At 44.4% G+C, this 13,259-nt stretch overlaps 1 long non-coding RNA gene across 1 annotated transcript in view; it reads left to right on the top strand.

Moving 5' to 3' along the window:
• LOC135269686 (uncharacterized) overlaps window positions 1-5,637 on the top strand; it is a 30,297-nt gene extending 24,660 nt beyond the window's left edge. The window contains exon 2 of the long non-coding RNA XR_010337933.1: window positions 5,153-5,637. This is a non-coding gene — a long non-coding RNA (uncharacterized LOC135269686). The remainder of the gene's footprint in view (window positions 1-5,152) is intronic.
• The last annotated feature ends 7,622 nt before the right edge of the window (window positions 5,638-13,259 follow it).

Raw genomic sequence — 13,259 nt, forward strand, 5'->3', positions numbered from 1 at the left:
TATTTAAACAGGAACAATGAATTTTCAAAAATCATTATTTTTGTGAACTCATGAGTCTATTTCCTTGCAGTAAAAATCCTTATTATGCTCAGGTTTTCCCATCTTTGGGAAAAGCTGGGAAAACAAGTGGGATCCTGTTCAGACTGGCTTCTGGGTCCATTGACATGACCCTTGTAATCTGGTAGTTTCCTTGTTTTTCTAATAAGATAGTCAGACTTATTTGACATTTTTTGCCTTAGACCTACAATCAGACATTTCTTCAAGGAGTGCTTTTAGTACAAAATAGTATTTAGAGGCAACAATGTGGGCACTAAGGGTGTTCAATGCTGTTGGATTAGTCACCACTTTTTAGGTCTTTTCAATAGAACTAAGAAAAACTTTTTAAAAATTGAAGACAAAAATACATCAGAAGTTCATACTGATACTTGCAATGCAATCCAAGACAGTGTTTAACCTAACTAACCTCATTAATTTTACATCTGTATCTCATTCCTTCTAAGCCTAAAGTTCTAAATCTTAGTAACACCAACAAACTTACTCCGAGGCTATATTCCATAACACACACATACACACACACAAACACACACACACACACACACACCCCAGTCTCAAAATACCTACAGCAGCATTACCGTCAACAATATGATGAGTAACAGACAATTTGAGATGTTTTACAGCTCTCTCTCTCTCTCTCTTTTTTGTCTTAGTTTATACCTTGCTTGGGTGTCTAGTAACTTGCTGATATAGTTTTTATATTTTTCCCTGCCCAAATATCATATTGGATTGCAGTCCCCATTACTGGAGGTGGGGTCTGGTGGGAGGTGGCTGGACTGTGGAGTGGACTTCTCATGAATGGTGCTGCACCATCCTCTTGGTGCTGTCCTCACAATAGTGAGTGAGCTCTTGTAAGATCTGTCGTTGAAAAGTGTGTGGCCCTCCCACTCTCTCTTGCTTCTGCTTTCCCACGTGCTGTGCCTGCCCCTGCTTTGCCTTCTGCCAAGAGTATAAGTACCTTGACGCCTCCCCAGAAGCTGAGGAGATGCCAGTGCCATGCTGGTACAGCTTGCAGAATCAAGAGCCAATTAAACCTCTTTTCTTTATAAATTATCCAGTCTCAGGTATTTCTTTATAGCAACGCAAGAACAGCCTAGCACACATACTGTATTTTAAAGTCATTTGAAATAGCTCTTGGCCAGGCATAGTGGCTCACGCCCATAATCCCAGCACTTTGGGAGGCCAAGGCGGACGCATCACTTGAGGTCAGGAGTTCGAGACCAGCCTGGCCAACAAGATGAAACCCCGTCTTTATGAAAAATTAAAAAATTAGCCAGGTGTGGCAGCACACACCTGTGGTCCCAGGTACTCTGGAGGCTGAGGCACAAGAATTACTTGAACCCAGGAGTCAGAGGTTGCAGTGAGCCAAGATCGCACCACTGCACTTCAGTCTGAGTGACAGAGTGATAGTCGTTTCTCTGGTTATGCCACCAATTCCATACACTGTCAAATTCTTCTATTTCATTTTGGTTTTTACCTTTAGGAATTTAAAACATTTTAATTTCAAAATTACATATTTACATGGTCCCTAACTCAAATCTATAAACCACGATGTGTTTAGAAAAGTCCAGCTTCTATTTCTATATTCTTTATCCTAATCTTTCCCCTTCCATTTAAAAATGCTTTTGTTCTTCCCTTCCATTTAAAAATATAAACAAATATATATTTGCTCTCTTTCTCATTTCTAGATAAGTTATGCAAACATTCCTTAAATAATAGACTTTATTTTTTAGAGCAGGTTTTAGGTTTACAAGAGAGTTCCTATATGCCCTCTACCCCACCCCACATGCACAGCTCTTACTACGAACATCCACCACCAGCATGGTCCATTCACTACAATGGATGAACCAACACTGACACATCATGATCATCCAAAGTCCATAGTTTACGTTAGGGTTCACTCTTGATGTCGTACATTCTATGGATCTGAACAAAGGTATAATAACATGTATCTACCACTATAGTATCATACAGAATAGTTTCACTGCCCTAAAAATCCTGTGTGTTCCAAATATTCATTCTTCTCTCTCTCTAACTCAGCTATGCATACTTTCTAAACCTTTTTTTAAAAACCCAACAACCTGGAGATCACTGCAGGGTATCGATGACTTCCTCATTTCTTTTTATACTTAAAGTCCTCTGCAGCGTATGCAATGTGGCAGTATAGGACTCCATCCCTGTGCACGTAACTGGTACACTATACAATTGCATTATAGGGATACAAGATTTATTTTGCCAGTCCCTTATTATAGGTTATTTAGGTTTTTACAAAAATTGCTTTTGTCATTATAGTCAACAGTGAAATGAGGTTTTTTTTCTTTTTTGAGATGGAGTCTCATTCTGTTGCCCAGGCTACAGTGCAGTGACGCAATCTTGGTTCAATGCAACCTCCGCTCCCAGGTTCAAGTGAGTCCCCTGCCTCAGCCTCTTGAGTAGCTAGGACTATAGGTGCCCACCATGCCCGGCTAATTTTTTTTATTTTTAGCAGAGACAGGGTTTCACCATGTTGGTATCGATCTCCTGACCTTGTGATCCACCTGCCTCAGCCTCCCAGAGTGCTGGGATTACAGATGTGAGCCACCGTGCCCGGCTGAGCTTTTAAATATATACACATTCTACGTGAATTTCTGACTATATTACTAGAATGGGTTCCTATCTAAAAAGTTACTGAGTACATCACACAGCTATTGCAAAACAAACTAGGCCAAAATGTACTGACTTAAAATAGCCATCATTGTTTACCTCCTAGTTCTGGGGTCAGCAATTTAGGTTGGCTTCATCTAGGTGGGTCTTACAATCTAGACAGGGTTGAGCTATGCATTTGTAGTTAGGGGCTAGATGGGCAAGGGCTCACTTGTTTAAGCTGGAGGCAGCTAGGACAGCTTGTTCCTGCTTCACGTGGTCTCATCTTTCAGCAGGCTAGCACTGGCTTGCCACATTAGAGTTGGGCAGGGTTCCAAGAGAGCAAGCAGAAGTGTATAAGGCTTCAAATGGGCACATCCTCATTTCTGGTGCATTCTATTGTCTAAGCAAGTCACAAGGCCAGCCCAGATTCAAGGAGTGAGGAAATAGACTCCATCCTTTGATAAGAAGAGCTATAAAGTGACATCGTAAAGGACATGGACACAGGGAGAGGCAGAGAAGTGGGGCCAGTTTTGAAAGCAATCTACAACTTCAAGTCGAAGAATACGAACCTTTATAAGCTACTAGTATGTACTGGAGGGCTTCCATTCTTTTTTGTTTTTTCTTTTTATATATTCATTTTTTTAAAAGTCAGGGTCTCAGTCTGTCACTCAGACTGGAGTCCAGCTTACTGCAGCCTTGACCTCCTGGGCTCAGGTTATCCTCCCACCTCAACTTCCTGAGTAGCTGGGACTATGGGTGCACATGCCATCATCCCTGGCTGGTTTTTTTATTTTTCAAAAAGACAAGGCCTCACTACATTGCCCAGGTTGATCTTGAACTCCTTAGGCTCAAGAAATTCTCCAACCTCAGCCTTCCAAAGTGTTGGGATTAGAGGTGTGAGGCACTGCGCCAAGCCTTCATTCTTTCTTCCTTTCTCCCCATATGACAGAATTTCACTCAGTGTAAATAGGCTGTCCTCTATTTCCATCTGGGCATAAATCCCCAGGGGCAATCATGAGTATTAACAAAATTATAGGAAACATGCTCTTGAAGCCTCACTTGCCTGTAGTGCCTATGAGGTGAATCCATGCAATGCATAGCTCAACAAATTCAACCTGGTTGCCTACAGTGGGCATGAGGATTCCATTTTGCTCATGGTCCAATCTGGTAGACCCTATTTCTGGGAAGGTGGTATCAGTATTTGGATTTGATTTGAATCAAATTGGAATTACTCTGGAACAACTCCAGGTTATACCCCAATATTCATACCCCCTCCATCTTCTCTAGAATCTTCTAGATCCTCATGGAGTGACCCAGATGAGAGTGGAAGGACTCCCCAGCTGGTAGAGCAGAGGCAGCAGTGTCCTGGGAGGCAGGGGAGTGGGTTCTACTTGCCCTGTCTCTGCTACTTACTAGCTGATATGGTTTGGCTGTGTCCCCACCCAAATCTCATATTGAACTGTAATCCCCAATGTTGGGAGAAGGACCTGGTGGAAGGCGATTGAATCATGGGCGTGGACGTCCCCCTTGCTGTTTTTGTGACAGAGTTCTTAGGTGATCTGGTTGTTTGAAAGCATGTAGCACCTTCCCACTTTGCTCTCTCTCTCTTTCTCTCTCCTTCCCCACCACGTGAAGATTGTGCCTACTTCCCCTTTGCCTTCCACTATGATTGTAAGTTTCCTGAGGCTGCCCCAGCCATGCCTCCTGTGTAGCCCGCAGAACTGTGAGTCAACTAAACCTCTTTTCTCCATAAATTACCCAATCTCAGGTGTGTCTTTATAACAGTGTGAGAATGGATTAATACACTAGCTTTGTGTCATAGAGAATCATCATCTTTCTGAGCCTCAGTTTCCTCATCTGTAAAATTGAAAGAATGATCCCTACCTCATGGAGTCAAGGTGAGGATTTGATGTAATATGGTGTAATGTAATACAGTAAAAGAATCCCTTCCCTTTACTCCCAGATTTAATATTTGAGGACAACTCCTCAGACCTCTCAAGACACAGGGGCCAGGGCCTCCCTTTGTCTAAGCATCCGCGGGTGGCAATGAACGTTTTACAGATGTAAGTAGTTGCTTTAAGGAATTTCAACAATTACATATTTCAGATCAAAGATTTAAAGAACACGGTGCCCATGCCAGTGCTGAAGCTGTGGCTGGCCACACTACTTCCTTAGTGTAGAGTAGCGTCCATGCAAGACCTCATCCATGGAGGCCGCTGCGTCTTCACAAACCCCACCTTCACCACTGCAGGCTCATGCAGGTGTCAGGTAGCACCAGGAGAACAAATTTGTTTGGTTAAATGTCTGACTCATCATTCATAGCTTGACAGGTTTCTCAGCTTGCTTCAGACTCGACTTTAAGAAAAAAAAAGGTGGGCTGGCAGAGAGGAAATAAGATCCTTTTATTACAGAACATTTTCCTGAGGGGTTATTTTCTTGAATGTTAATCCAGACCCACGTTGTTATTCTAAAGGTGCACTGGAGCCAAACTTCAGGATGGAGCTCAGCTGTTAACCCATTGGTGACTCACCCAACCATGGAGACGCGGGGATCTGTGTAAGGGCTGAGATGTTGCAAGACCTGCCTACTGGAAACCGAGGATTCTGACTTTTCTCTGCAGACTGAAGGCTCTCTTTCACCATTTGCCGTTTGGACCAGGAATCCTTGCTGATCAGTGGGAAGTAGCTGTCTGCTAGATCCCATTTGACATCCCTGAGCATGGAAAATATCTGGTAATGAGTTTCATCTGGAACTAAGTCTGAACCAATATGGACTGTCATTTGCATGGGGTGGATGGTGGCTACACTGAATGCCATGTGAAATAAATGTGAAAGCAAAAATGCAGGCCCCACCAGTGAGGGTCAGGGGATGTTACTCAGCAAGGTTAGCAAACTACAGCCTATGGGCCAAATCCAGCCTGCTGCCTGTTTTTTATAAATAAAATTTTATTGGAACACAGGCATGCTCATTTTTTAAATGTATTGCCTATGGCTGCTTTTGTGCTAAAACAGTAGAGTGCAGTGGCTGTGACAGAGACTGTATGATCGGCAAAGCCAAAAATATTTTCTACCTGGCCCTGGGTTAGGAAAATGCTCGCCAATCCCTGGGTTAGATTCACCCTTCCAGAAACACAACCTTTTTCCTGCTGACCAGCACTGTGGACACACTTTCTCGAGCCAGCATCCATCCTGAATGCAGGTGATGGCCCGGCCTCAGAGCTGAGAGTACCTGGTGCTGTGCCCATGGCCTTTCAGAGGCTGGAAAACCAGTGCTTTCACAGAAGGCTCAGGAAGATGGGAAGGTGGGTGTGGTGGTTTCGCTGGGCAGCTCCTCTCTGCTCTTGACCCTCACTGGATTAATTATCTAGGGTGTTCTAGTAAGTAATGAAGAAACAAAGAAATTCTTTCGATCAGTGCTATATAAATTTTCTAGGGCTGCTATAACAAAGGACCACAGAGTGACCTAAACAAAAGGAATTTATCATCTCAGCTGGGCGTGGTGGCTCACACCTGTAATCCCAGCACTTTGGGAGGCCAAGGCAGGTGGATCATCTGAGGTCAGGAGTTCGAGATCAGCCTTGCCAACATGGTGTAACCCTGCCTCTATAAAAATACAAAATTAGCCAGGTGTGGTGGTGCATGCCTGTAGTCCCAGCTACTTGGGAGGTTGAGGCAGGAGAATGGCTTGAACCCAGGAGGTGGAGATTGCAGTGAGACGAGATCGTGCTACTGCACTCCAGCCTGGGCAACAGACCGAGACTCCATCTCAAAAAAAGAAAGAGAGGAAGGAAGGAAGGAAGGTAGGTTAGTTATTATCTCACAGTTCTGGAGGCCAAAAGCCCAAAAATCAAGATGTGGGCCAGGCCATGCTCCCTCTGATAGTGCTAGGGAAAAATCTGCTCCAGGCCTTTCTCCTGGCTTCTGGTAGTTCCTTGGTTTACAGATGATGTTTTCTTCTTTTCTTTCCATTGTCTTCCCTCTGTGTTTGTCTCTGTGTCCAAATTTTCCCCTTTCTGTAAGGACAGTCATGTTGGATTAGAGCCTACCCTAAATACTTTATCTTAACTAATTACACTTGTAATTATTCTGTTTCCAAATAAGGTCACATTCTGAGGTACTAGAGGTTAGAAGTTCAACATATGAATTTCAGAGGTGGGGGGTACGATTTAACCCAGAGCAGGAGCTCTGCCTCACTGCAAGGCCTATGTCACACAATAACATGAAAATCTTATGACTGCAATAAACAGAAAAAAAATCTATAACATATAGCTCAATAAGTGATTAAACTTCCACTCTGTACAAGCCACTATGCACCATTCTGAATCATTTAAACTTTACGAGAACTCTTTGCAAATGAGAAAATGAGTCCCAGGATGTTTAATTTCTCAAATGGTGGAGCAGATTTCAAGCCCTGGTCTGCCTGGTTTTAAAGCCCACTCCCTGTTCCATAGCACAGTAGTTCTCAAAGTGTTATCCTGGAACCAGTGATACCAGGATCACCTGGTAACTTGTTAGTAATGCAAACCCTCAGGCCCCACCTCACACATACTGAACCAAAAACTGCTACAGTAGCAGAAGGGGACTGTGGCCAGAGTTCTGGAACCCATGAATTGGGCCAAGCCTGAGAGCAGGCAGATTGATATTTATTAGGTACATGAGCGCCAGGCACATGGCTGATTGCCTTCACTGTGGCTGTTTTACATGATTGTGGTAGGCAGAAAATGGCATCCCCAAAAGGTCCAAATCCGAATCCCCAGAACCACGAAGGTGTTTCCTTACATGGTAAAAGCATCTTTGCAGATGTGATTAAAGATCTTGAGATGGGGAGATTATCTTGGGTTCTCTAAGTGGGGGCTAGCAAAATCTCAAGGTCTTTAGAAAGGAAAGAGGTCAGCAGGAGGGTCAGTTAGAGAATGTGAGGATGCTACACTAGTGGCCTTGAAGATGGAAGTAGGAGCCAGGAGCCCAGGAATGCAGACAGCCTCTGGAAGTTGGGAAAGGCAAGAAAATGCATTCTAGAGCCTCCAGAGGGAGAGCTGCCAACACCTTGGTTTTATCCCAGTGAAACCCGTTTTGGACCTCTGACCTCTGGAACTGTAAGATAATAAATGTGTTATTTTAATCTACTATACGTGTGGTAATGTATTCATTTGTTGCAGCAGCAACAGGAAATAGACACAATGTATCTGATTGGTTAATGTGTTTCAGTCTTAGCAAATATCCAACTGCAAGCTGCAAAAGCTAATGCGGGCAGCAGCCTTGTTCCTGGCAACCAGACCTCTCCACTGCTGAATCAGAAAGCTATTAATAGTTCAAAGACCCACCACCCGCGGAAGCCAACTTAGCCTTTTCCAACAAGGAAGCTAACAGGTAATAGCCGTTTCAATGACACAGAGTCTAGACCAGTGGGTCTCGAGCTGTGATGTGCATACAAATCACCTGGCAAGCTGATTAGAATGTAGGTTCCGCTTCAGAAGGCCTGGCATTCTTCATTTCTAACAAGCTCCCACCAGGTGATGTTATTGGCTGGCAGGGAGCACGCACATAGCAAGCCGTGGATGCCACTCATCAGAGACCACCACCTCCTTAGGGTCCCTCTGCATTTAGGGCTCTAGGCGAGGGCTTTCAAAATCTGATGGGTCATCAGCCTCACCTGGGTGCTTGTCAACAAAGGGTGGACTCCACCCCAGGCCTGCAGAACCAGGAATCTGTACATCTGGGGCGCCTCCATTCTGAGGCCAGTGGTTTATGCACAGGTGTTTGGACACAACTGCTTGAAACCACAAAAGCAAACAACTCCTCAACAGATCACCTGCACCTCCATTCTGATTTTGCACAGAATCAGCGCCATTATCTGAAACCTGAAATGCTTATCCCCTGACCGCTCCTCTCTCCTCCTCAGGCACTCCAAAGCCTGAGCGAACCACCCAGGGAGGGTGGCTTGGTCGCAGAGAGAGCCCTGCAGGGCTGAGCAGAGGGACGCCGAGCTCCCATGGCAGGGTCAGGGCCAGCCAGATTCTACGGCTCCCCTGCTTTCTGGATCCCAAGCTCTCGCCTCCTACCAGACCTTATTAGTGTGAATTTCACCTCTTTTGGCTTGGGAGGGCGAAGTGCAGCAGCCTGCAGGTACAATTTACTCCAGCATGGGGTCATAAAACACTGCAAATGAAACTTCAAAGGCCACAAGGCAGCCACCACCCATGGGCCCACCTTTCTCCAAACTCCAGTTAGCTGCCAACCCAGCGGTGGAGTTCTCCTCCAGGGTGATCTCAGCTCCCTTCCCTGCCCCACCCTCCATTAAGGCTCCCATTAAGTAAGCTGGTTTTATGACATCAGCGGTGATTAAACTGACCTGATTTCTCCCAAGCTGGCAGAGCCAAGAGCCCGAGTCAATTCGGAAACCGATTCCAAGGGCCTCAGCTAAGCCACTCAGAGAAAAAAAGACCTGAGCCTTATTCGGAGAGGGAAAAAAAAATGGTGCGCAGCTGCAGCTTATTCAAACACGATACTGCGCAGAATCCCAGAGAGAGAGAGTGGGAGACACCCAGCCGTGGCCGCAGTCTGCCCCTCTCTCAGCTTGTGGCAAGGATCAGGGAAATGCTCTGACTTACACATGGATGGAAACCTGTTCAACAGGGTGGGTATACCTAGCGCTATTTCCCTTGTGGACAGCGGCAGCCCCCTGCCAGGTCACCCTGTTTGCTGGGCTTACTGACTTGACTTGCCAGAGCGTAAGACCTGGCCTGTGTGGGTGAATGATGAAAGAGCTTCAGGGGAGTTTCCACGTGGCTGTTTTATACATCGGTCTCCATTGCCGAAGTCCCACTGGATGTCCCCTGCTTTCTTTTGGTTCCTGGGCACATAGTGAGTGCTTTCATTCCTGGCTTCAGGTTTCCTGACACGATCTGGTCAGAACAGGGGAATTCTTCATGACAGGTGATTCACTGTACAAACTGGTGCTTTAGCAGCTACTGTGTGCCAGGCAGACCCCAGGTGCTAAGAACAGAACCAGCAACAGTCAAAACTCCAGCCTCCTGGGGCTTACATTCTACCGTATGTCCCTGTGTTTGTGTTAAAAGAACAGAAGAATGTGTTCCCAGTAAGTAACATTTTCCTAGCATTGGCAACTGCATTTCCTATAAAAGTGAGCTGTGGGTTGCTCCGGAGATGTGGCCTGTGTCTCTGAAAACTTGTCAGAGTTTTCCCTAAGGATTCTAGCAGTCTATCCTTGAGGTAATACCCCAAGGACTCAGTAGGTCTCTGGCTTCTAGGGTGTGGTATTCACAGTGGTGACAAACATTATTGTAAGAGAATGTTCTACCCTTGAGATTTCATCTGGGGATGGGAAGAAAGCCAAAAGCAAACTGCTCTGTCCTCTAATCTGCCTGTACATGGTCTCCTAGCAGCCTGTATCTTCTCTTCAAAGCACTTCATCGTTTATATGACTATTAGCTTAATATCTTCCCTCCCCCTTCCTCTCTCTCCTCTCCTAGGCTCCTTCTTTCCTCTCCCCCTCCTCTTCCCCCTCCTCTTCCTCCTTCTCCTCCTCCTCTTCCCCCTCCTCTTCCTCCTCCTCTTCCTTCTTCTCCTCCTCCTCTTCATTCTCCTCCTTTTCCTACCCCTTCTTCCTTCTCTTCCTTTCTCCTTCTACTTCCTTTCTTCCTCTCTCTTCCTCTCTCCTCCTCTCTCTCTTGTTCACTGATTATTTCTATTACGCAGCATGTGCCTACACATGCTGGCGTTCTGTAAAATTAGGGGATGAATGTGGGAAGTGAATCTTGAGATTATCCTTAGAACTGCAATGCTTGTGCATTTGATATTTTTATTTTAGGGTGGAAGCCTTTTTTTGTTTTGTTTCGTTTTGTTTTTTGGTTTTGTTTTTTGAGATGGAGTCTCGCCTTTTCACCTAGGCTGGAGTATAGTGGTGCAATCTCGGCTCACTGCAACCTCCGCCTGTCAGGCTCAAGAGATTCTCTTGCCTTAGCCCCCTGAGTAGCTGGGATTACAGGCATGCACTACCACACCTGGCTCATTTTTGTATTTTTAGTAGAGACAGGGTTTCACCAGCCTCCCGAAATGCTGGTATTACAAGCTTGAGCCACTGCACCTGGCCAGGCAGAAAAGTTTTATTTTTGAGATTTATGACCTAATGCAGCCCTTACCAATATTCTTAACACTCTCCTTTTGAGTTTTTGACTAAGCCTGTTTCATTGCAAGTCATTATTGCCAGCAGGTGTTTGACCCAGAGAAGGACAATTGTTTTCCGCTTTGGGCTATGGCTCTACTTAATTAAGTAATCTTAAGTAGATGCTCCTGCCTCACTAGGCCTCTAACCATCTTCCTTATAAAAGGAGTTGATTGGTCTGTGTGATTCCTTAGGGCTTTCCAGCTCTACAGCCTATCCCTATTCAGCCAGAGGGCAGGGCGCTTCCTCAGCGTCTCTGCCAGGACATTAATAGGCAGTGGAAATTTTCCACCAAAATTCAAGGGGGATTTTGAACACCAGAAGATGGAAAAAGAGAATCAATGCATCGAATGTATTATTTGTTATTAATTAAGGTTGAAAGAGGAGTGAAAGTACTGACCAATATGCATCTGTGATTTCAATCAGCCATGTTCGCAGTCTTCTGTTTCTGTGGAAAACTAAGATTTGCCTTTATGTCAGCTGCTGGGTATTTGGGCAGGCAATATTGTAGAAGAAAGATACAGCTGTTACAGCAGTTCTAGGTGTGAATAATGACACCTCTGCTCGCTACCTCTGTGATCTTGACCCAGTTTCTCTAAGCCTCAGTTTCCCCATCTGTAAAATGGAAAGAATACCCATCTTATTGTGACTATTATTCAATAAATGAAATTGTGTATGTAAAATGCTTGGCACACATAAAGCACTCAAGAAAAACTAACTTATGGCTGGGTGTGGTGGCTCATGCCTGTAATGCCAGCACTTTGAGAACCCAAGGAGGGTGGATTACCTGAGGTCAGGAGTTCAAGACCAGCCTGGCCAAGATGTCGAAAAACTGTCTCTACTGGAAAAAAAAAAAAAAAAAAGCCAGGCATAGTAGCATGTGTCTGTAATCCCAGCTACTCAGGAGGCTGAGACAGGAGGATTGCTTGAACTCACGAGGAGGGGGAGGCTGCAGTGAGCCAAGATCACACCACTGCACTCTAGCCTGGGCAACAGAGCAAGATTCTGTCTCAAAAAAGGAAAAGCTAACTTATTTCTGCTGACCCTGGCTAGTCGATTTGTGAAAACAATGTCATGAGCCAATCTGGTGAAAAATATGGGTAGAAGCTGGTGATCTGGCTTCACTTAGCCAAGTCTTTTATTCACTGACCATATTGTCATCATCTTACATGTGTTCCAAAATTGGTTACAGACAGCTTAATTGTTACAGAATAGTCACAGAGTTTTGAAGGAAAAAATGGGAAACTTGCTGCAAAGGCAGCCAGACCTGGCCCCACCCTCCAGCTCCCTGCGGCATTTTAAGTCAACGTCTCAGATGATGATGATGGTCACCATCCTATCATCATTTACCATGTTCCTACATATGCGTTGTCTCATTTCATTCTCAGCCATAGCAACTCTGTGGGATGGTAGATTACCTGTTGTCTGGTGAGGAAATCGAAACTCGAAGAGGTCAGATGACTAGCCCACATTCACACTGCTAATCAGGGGATGGAAAAGAGTTGAATGCATCCCATGACTCTAGGTCCAGAGAGTCTTTCTACCACTTCATGTTGTCAGGCATAAAATAATGATTCTGTCTTATTTCTGAATATTTAACGTATATGTAATTTCACTCTCATGTTTTCACTTCCTTACAGAATATCTACTTCTTTCAAGAAGTCTTTTTAACACCAATGCTATTATATTTATTTATTTTACTATAGATCAAATTCTATGGTAACAAATAACCAGAAATCTCCAAGCATGTATACATACATATACATGTATGTGTGTATCCACATGCATATATATCTTTTTCTTTCAAAAGCTCTATCCAATAGCCCCAAAATACATTCAACTCAAAAGAAAAATAAATGCATTCCATTTAAAATCCCAAATGAACTTGTTCAATTTTGAGGGGGAGAGGGGTTGTGTTGAAATTTAATTTCTATGCTATTTGGGACTCATGCTACTTCTCAGAAGAGACACAGTTTTCCCGTAGAGATAAATGATCTCTTCCAAGAACAATGGAAATGGAAAGGGGATGGGGGTGTGTGCGCCACAGGGAGGGGGGCGGTAGAGGGAAACACAGATGAATTGAAAAGAGAAGAGTTACAAGCAGGTTGGCTTCCTTTAAAAAGATGGGATAGGGTCTCCAAAAAATAAAAGAAAAAGTAAGGCTACCTATTGGACTATCCTTCAAAGAGTGGCTGTGACTTAGTGTAAAAGCAGATTTTAAAAACATATAAATACAGTGAGTCAACAACATTCTCTCACCACAACCAAGATATGCCAAAAAAAGAAAAAGTAGGTTTTGTTTTCTTCAAAACTTCTCTGAGCTTCGCATAAGCCTCATTCCCTGGGGAGTCCAGGAAAACTTAGAATTACCAAGAAACAATATTCCAGTCTCTTCT

This window comes from Aotus nancymaae, unplaced genomic scaffold (genome assembly GCF_030222135.1).
Source record: "Aotus nancymaae isolate 86718 unplaced genomic scaffold, 86718_ANA_hifiasm-v0.15.2.pri h1tg000006l, whole genome shotgun sequence".
Taxonomy (NCBI): domain Eukaryota; kingdom Metazoa; phylum Chordata; class Mammalia; order Primates; family Aotidae; genus Aotus; species Aotus nancymaae.